The sequence below is a fragment of the Melanerpes formicivorus genome, unplaced genomic scaffold, assembly GCF_026170545.1.
Source record: "Melanerpes formicivorus ecotype bairdi unplaced genomic scaffold, bMelFor1.0.p_v2 SCAF_1, whole genome shotgun sequence".
Classification (NCBI taxonomy): domain Eukaryota; kingdom Metazoa; phylum Chordata; class Aves; order Piciformes; family Picidae; genus Melanerpes; species Melanerpes formicivorus.
The window spans coordinates 19,364,631-19,371,483 of NW_027142353.1; positions in this window are offsets into that span (position 1 = coordinate 19,364,631).

Genomic DNA, 6,853 nt, shown 5'->3' on the forward strand with positions numbered 1-6,853 from the left:
GTTATGGGGTTTTCCATTATATCAAAACTTCTTTTCTCTGTTACTGAACAGACAAAGTTGGAAAACAGATGTGAGTTTAAGTATAGAGCTGGAAGATGCAAAACAGCTACAGGCCTTTGTGGAACCATTTCCCCCAAAATCCACAAATATGCTAGCTGGCTGTTGAACTGAACACTGTGTCTGTAACATGTAATATTTCTACTACAACAGATATTTTCTTTTTAAACCAGTCCAATGTCAGTTTTTGAACACAGCTGACATTTTTGCAGCATGGCAAGAATGTCTATACAGGTAAGATGGAGCCTCCGTCTTGTGATTTCGACTTCTGCCGATGTTAATTGTAACCTACTAGGTGGAGGAGCTCCCAAGGCTGGTATGTTGGCCGATTGCAGTGGTTTAAGCCTTAAGTGGAGTTTAATCTACCAAAAAATAATCTGGAGTCGGTTTGGAAGTAGGAGAAGTTAATTTTTTAACAATATATATGTATCAATAGCAGGGGGGATTTACAAGGGTAAGGAATAAGGATGAATAAGAGAATATACAAAACCAAATTTGGATGGCCTTGTATCTCCCTTGATGTATGTGGATTTCAGTCTTTTAGAGAAGCTTGGATGCGGCAGGGAGACGATCAGGCCCAGACAGAACCAGGAGGCTGGCAGCAGCGGTGACTTCTTTCAAACAGGCAGGCAGGAGTGGAGAGAAAGACTGGCTGCCAGCCCCAACCCCACCTCCTTCCCCCTTTATAGTCATGCTGGACAGGAAGGGGGAGTGGAACTGACCAACTTACACTTGGGGGACCTCTCCTCCCAGGAGGGAGAAACCACGTCCACCTGGAACAGGTTTCTTTTGTCCCCTGGGGGAGGCAGGGCTCTTGCAACCCTCCCCAGCCCCTCAGGGGGGTGTAACCCAGCACACTGATACAGATCTGACTGCTGACGATATATTTCCCTCCTGAGAACATACCTACTTAGCTAAACTGAACTAGCTGTGGGAACAGTTTTGGCAATAGTTAAAAAAAACAACACCACAACAAAACCCGCAAACCCAACCCAAACAAAACAAAAACCCACCACCAAAACATGTAAATGAATCCTAATGTTATCTGGATAAGAAAAAAAATAGAGCTCTGCAAAGGAGGTAGCTAAGGTAACATGGAGAAGATGTGTCAGATGAGTAAGCAGTAATACCAAAGATACCCCTCTGCAGAGTGGGTGGGCAGTGCAAATGATCCTGAACACTGTTTAGCAAGACACAAAAGGCCTAGACAACCATGGACAAGTTGGACAAACAGTAAAACTAGAAGATACAGAGACTGAATAAGTGACTGAAGACCTCTGGAGAAGCTGAAAAAGTAAAAGCATTGTGTAAATAGGTGAAGAAATCAAAAACGCTCCAAGACATCACTACTCAACACAGACAAGGGCTAAGCTGTATGGCAGTATGCCTAGGCCAATAACGAAACCACCATAAGTTCTTGGGAAATGACAAGAAAGAATGAGGTGGTGTTGCAATTAGGAAGGGAGTATTCCAGTTGAGGGACAAATCCTGCTGTCTATTCCAGATGCACGCACCCTGGAAACACTAGTCAAAGCAAGCAGAAGGCAAAGGCTGAAGGATCACCACTTAGAGATGAATTAATGAAATGGCAAAGTTGAGGGAAAAGACAGTTTCACAGTTTGCTATGGCAGAAGGACAACACCAGGTTATAGATGTGGTATGTGGTCATCAGGTTTGAAGCAGTTGTAGTTTGAAATGTTTGCAGCTCACCCCATTACAAAGTGCTGGATGCCATGCACAATTCAAGAAGGTAACCTTGGAGTCTTCTGCTCATTCCAAATCTCCAAATTTTTATTGAGCACTGCAGTAAAAATACAATTATATGATTAAAATATTAGTCTTACATACTATAGTATGATCCTATTTTTAATAGTACAGTTGTTATACTGTGGTAGAACAGAAAGGGAAATTTCATATACTCATCATTAGAATAGAATAGAATAGAATAGAATAGAATAGAATAGAATAGAATAGAATAGAATAGACCAGGTTGGAAAAGACCTTCAAGATGATCAAATCCAACCTATCATCCAACACTATCTTATCAATTAAACCATGGCACCAAGTGCTTCATCCAGTCTCCCCCTGAACACCTCCAGTGATGGTGACTCCACCACCTCCCTGGGCAGACCATTCCAATGGCCAATCACTCTTTCTGTGAAGAACTTCTTCCTAACATCCAGCCTAAACCTCCCCTGCTGCAGCTTGAGATTGTGTCCTCTTGTTCTGGTGCTGGTTGCCTGGGAGAAGAGACCAACACCCACCTGGCTACAACCTCCCTTCAGGTACTTGTAGACAGCAAGAAGGTCTCCCCTGAGCCTCCTCTTCTCCAGGCTAAGCAACCCCAGCTCCCTCAGCCTCTTCTCAGAGGGCTTGTGCTCCAAACCCCTCACCAGCTTTGTTGCCCTTCTCTGGACACATTCCAGCAACTCAACATCTTTCCTAAACTGAGGGGCCCAGAACTGGACACAGGACTCAAGGTGTGGCCTAACCAGTGCTGAGTACAGGGGCAGAATGACTTCTCTTCTCCTGCTGGCCACACTCTTCCTGATACAGGCCAGGATGCCATTGGCCTTCTTGGCCACCTGGGCACACTGCTGGCTCATGTTAAGCCTACTATCAAGTGGTACCCCCTAGGTCCCTTTCTGCCTGGCTGCTCTCCAGCTACTCTGACCCCAGACTGTAGCACTGCATGGGGTTGTTGTGGCCAAACTGCAGAACCTTGAACTTGGACCTATTAAATGCCATCACGTTGGACTCTGCCTATCTGTCCAGCCTGTCAAGGTCCCTCTGGAGCGCCCTTCTACCCTCTTAACAGATCAACTCCTGCCCTGATGGAGTTGTGGGGAGAGTCTCCCATCCAGTGAGGTGTTGTGGGCAGGCAGGTGTCCATTTCAGCTGTGGTATTTGCTTTTAAAATGGTTTGCCTTTGCTGGAGCTGCAGCGCCTGCTGCCTGGCACTCCAACTGGCATTGGGCTGTGGGCTGCTAATCTGGAGGCAGACCCTCTCCCTGATATGCCAACTTGACTATCCGTCTTGACCTTGGACCTGTTTCATTGCTGTGGACCTTCTTGGTGGTCACTGGGCTGTGTCGGACTGGTTGCTGTCACTATGGACTACTGCCCCCAAGGCTGCCCTGATCCCTGTCTGGGGCAGTGGGACGGGTCCCAGCTGGCAAACCCCTGCTGTCCCACAGCCAGTTCAGGCCACTCTGCCATGGGTCCAGGCTCTGCTGATCTTCTCTGGCCGAGAGCTGAAGGCTCCCCACTATGCCCACACCCCCAAGGCCTCTGCAACCTTCTCTGTGGCACCTGAACCCTTCCATCCAACCCTGAAGACCCTCAGCGGCAACCTCAACTCTCTCCATGGCCTTACAGCTCTTCAGGGACAGCTTGACTCCCTGGCTTTCCCTGCCTGCCCTGGACCATATAATGACCCCAGCAGTATCAGCCCAGGCCCACCGGCTGTTGGAGAAGGATCTATCAACCATCCCACACTGAGTCGAGGAGCTCCACGGACCCTCAAGATAGCTCTCTGGGGACTCCTCATGCAGCCTGGGACCCATCAGACATTGCTGTGACCCATCCCATGCCCAGGGCATCTCATGCCTTTGTTGAGGAGAGGGCCATGGCCAGAGCCCACCATGTCTCACGGGAGTTATTTTGAAGCCAACACTTTATTGCTGTGTCTCTAGCAGAGGCTGCTGTGCTGCAACCCAGCCTGAGCCTGGCTATGGATCCCGTTCATCCTGACCTAGACCCTCACCTGTTAGGCAACACCTGAGCTTGGCCTCAGCCAGTTCCCATCTCCAAGGAAGTGCCCAATGCCCAGCACTGTGGCTGCCTGATTTCTCTGTCTGCCACTTTCTGCCCTGACATGTCTCAGGGAGCCAGGCTCTGAGAAGTCATTATGCAGATATCTGGGCATTAACAGAAGGAACCATAGCAGAACTGAGGAATCATAAATCCTATCTAGGCATAGTTTATATAATCTGATTGTGTTAGTAGTTTTGAATGATCATATTTAAAAGTATATGCAAATCACTCTTCCTGAGTACTCTGCAATGTTCTTGAGTATGGACACACAGAAATTAAAAAATGCTTCAGTTTTCAGGCAGCAAAGCATTAGGCTGAGCCATGACTGAGCATGGCCAACACTGCTCAGAAGCCAAGTTTGTAAAACTGATGGAAGTATTAATTGTTCCAACAGTTTTTTGGAACTTCTCAGTCCACTGAACCAACACCATCAAGCTTGGCAGGAACTATGGGGTGATGACAAAGATCTCATCTCATACCCGAGAGCATATGCAAGGAGATAAAGGTGTGGCACAGCACTTTGTTTGCTAGTGTGTTCCTAGCTTATCACTCATCTGGACTTAGGCCCAGGAGATACAGCCCATTTCTTAAACCCAGCCTTGCTGATAAGTAAAAATATACTCAGATAGTCTAGCCATGACTCATGCACCTTACTGAGAATGGCTAACCACATTACCTTCCAAAATTGTCAGGAGCTCGTAAAACATGGTCACAGCCCTTCATGGGCTGAGCCTAGCTTCACCTATCTGGTAGCCAAGCAGATGAATGCAGTACTGAGAGCAGCCAGGAAGCTGACAGTGGGATCTGAACCCTTCTCAGCTCTCTGTTCACAGCAGGGCAAGCCCCAAGAAGAGGGGATCTGCAACACTGTCTTGTTCACCACTCACTAGCTGCATCTTATATCGATTACTGGCTCTTGATACTGCAGCACTTTAGGGCAAGAGGGAACTGTTAAGATCTTCTCATCCATATGTCACAACATGGATTAGATTTCAACAATTTCCCCTTTTCATGGAGGCTAATCTCACTAAAGTCTGTCTTGGAGAAGGCATTCGCTTCTGATTTAATGGATATAGATGTAGACAGGAATGTGCTACTGAGCAGTTTGCTCAAAGGGCAGTTTGTTCAATATCTGAAATGCACCTTTATCATCCAGTGTCTCTTCTTTGGCTTCATTAAAAAGCTGTCTAATGTTGGCTACCCTGGAAATGGACCAGGTTGGATGAAGTGATCCTTAGAGATCCCTTACACCCTGAAGTGTTATATGAAACAATGTTATACTGGAGTTGTTGTATAATTGAGACCTTATTGCTCTCTACAACTACCTTAAGGGAGATTGTAGACAGATGGAGGTTGGTCTCTTCTCCCAGGCAGCCAGCACCAGAACAAGAGGATACAGTCTCCAGCTGCACCAGGGGAGGTTTAGGTTGGATGTTAAGAAGAATTTCTACACAGCGAGAGTGATTGCCCATTGGAATGTGCTACCCAGGGAGGTGGTGGAGTCACCATCATTGGAAGTGTTCACGGACAGACTTGATGGGGTGCTTGGTGCCATGGTTTAGTTGATTAGGTGGTGTTGGATAATAGGTTGGATGTGATGATCTTGGAGGTCTCTTCCAACCTGGTTTATTCTATTCTATTTTTTTTTTAAAATTGATCCTCAGTTATGATTTTCATAAACTAAACACGTAAAGTTCAGTCTCTTGCATTATTTTCTTGAACTTCCAGACACTTCCTGGTTTTTTTTCTGCCTCACTTACCCCTTCTCTCTTCCCCACCCCCCCCAGTTTTCAACATTTTTTTCAGATTATGAACAATGAAATGGAAAGTTACAGTCTGGTATGGCCTGTTCCAGTGCCAGCTCTATTTCTTTCTTTTCTTTTTTTTTTTTTTTTTCCCCCCAAAAATAATCTGATTAACTTTATTTTCCACAGTACTTCTTTGGAAACTCATATTCAGTTATGGCTCAAGAGCATTTTCTGAAAATACTCTTTGCCAGACCTTGAAATTGGGTAATTTCCATGTGCTATTTTACAAATTACTCTGTTTAAAAAAAATCATATTGATGCCACTTATGTCAGAGGAAGGCGTGCTCAGTTACTGCCCGAAATGAAAACCAGCAATAACATTTAAAAGAAAAAAACAAAAATCTTGGTAAAAAGAATAGTACTTGGAAATTAAGAAACCAGCCCATCTTAGACAAATGGCTCTTACACATGAACATCAGTTTTGGCAGAGTAAAACCAGTCTACGTGGAAAACAAGTATTTCAAGGCCCTTTCAACATTAAAACATATTACTCCTAAAGACTTTAACCCCTGGAACCATGCCAGAGGTAACTTTTCAGGTGTACTGATCATCCTTTCCCATTTTGTGTTCTGCTTAATTCCAGCTAAGGAGAAAAATGTGTTGCATGGTGTTACAATTTATGATAGGAAATACATGACTGATCTACTTCAGTTTTGTGGTGCTATCTACTTTGGCAACCAGAGTAAAATAAATGTTTTCTGTAAGCGGTGTTTTTTATGCCTCTGTATCTGTACTTGATCGTGGCCCAGCATTGTTTGAATGTTTGTCTGAGTTCTCAGACAGATAGAAAAGCCAAAGTCCAGGATATTTCAGGACAAGAATTAAGGCAATTACTGTTGCAATTTCATGATAGAAATGATGTCTGAGGAAAAACTTTGCCATTTCTTGTACCAATGTGGGGTCTTCAGGCTCAGAGTCTAAAGGAATTTCATTAGCAGTATGACAGTATTTATGTGATTATACACTGTGCCAATGCTTGTGGTTTATTGTTATTTAATCTTGCTTGGGAAGGGAAGGATGGGAGTAGTATGTTATTGCTGGGAAGTTTTTGCTGGAATAATTGAGAACTAATAATTATGTTGTTCAGAGCCCAAGCTTTTGCAGGAATGAACACTTTGTACTCCTGTGTGAACCTGGCTTCTCAGGTGTTTAGGAGAGCAGAGAGGGGAGAG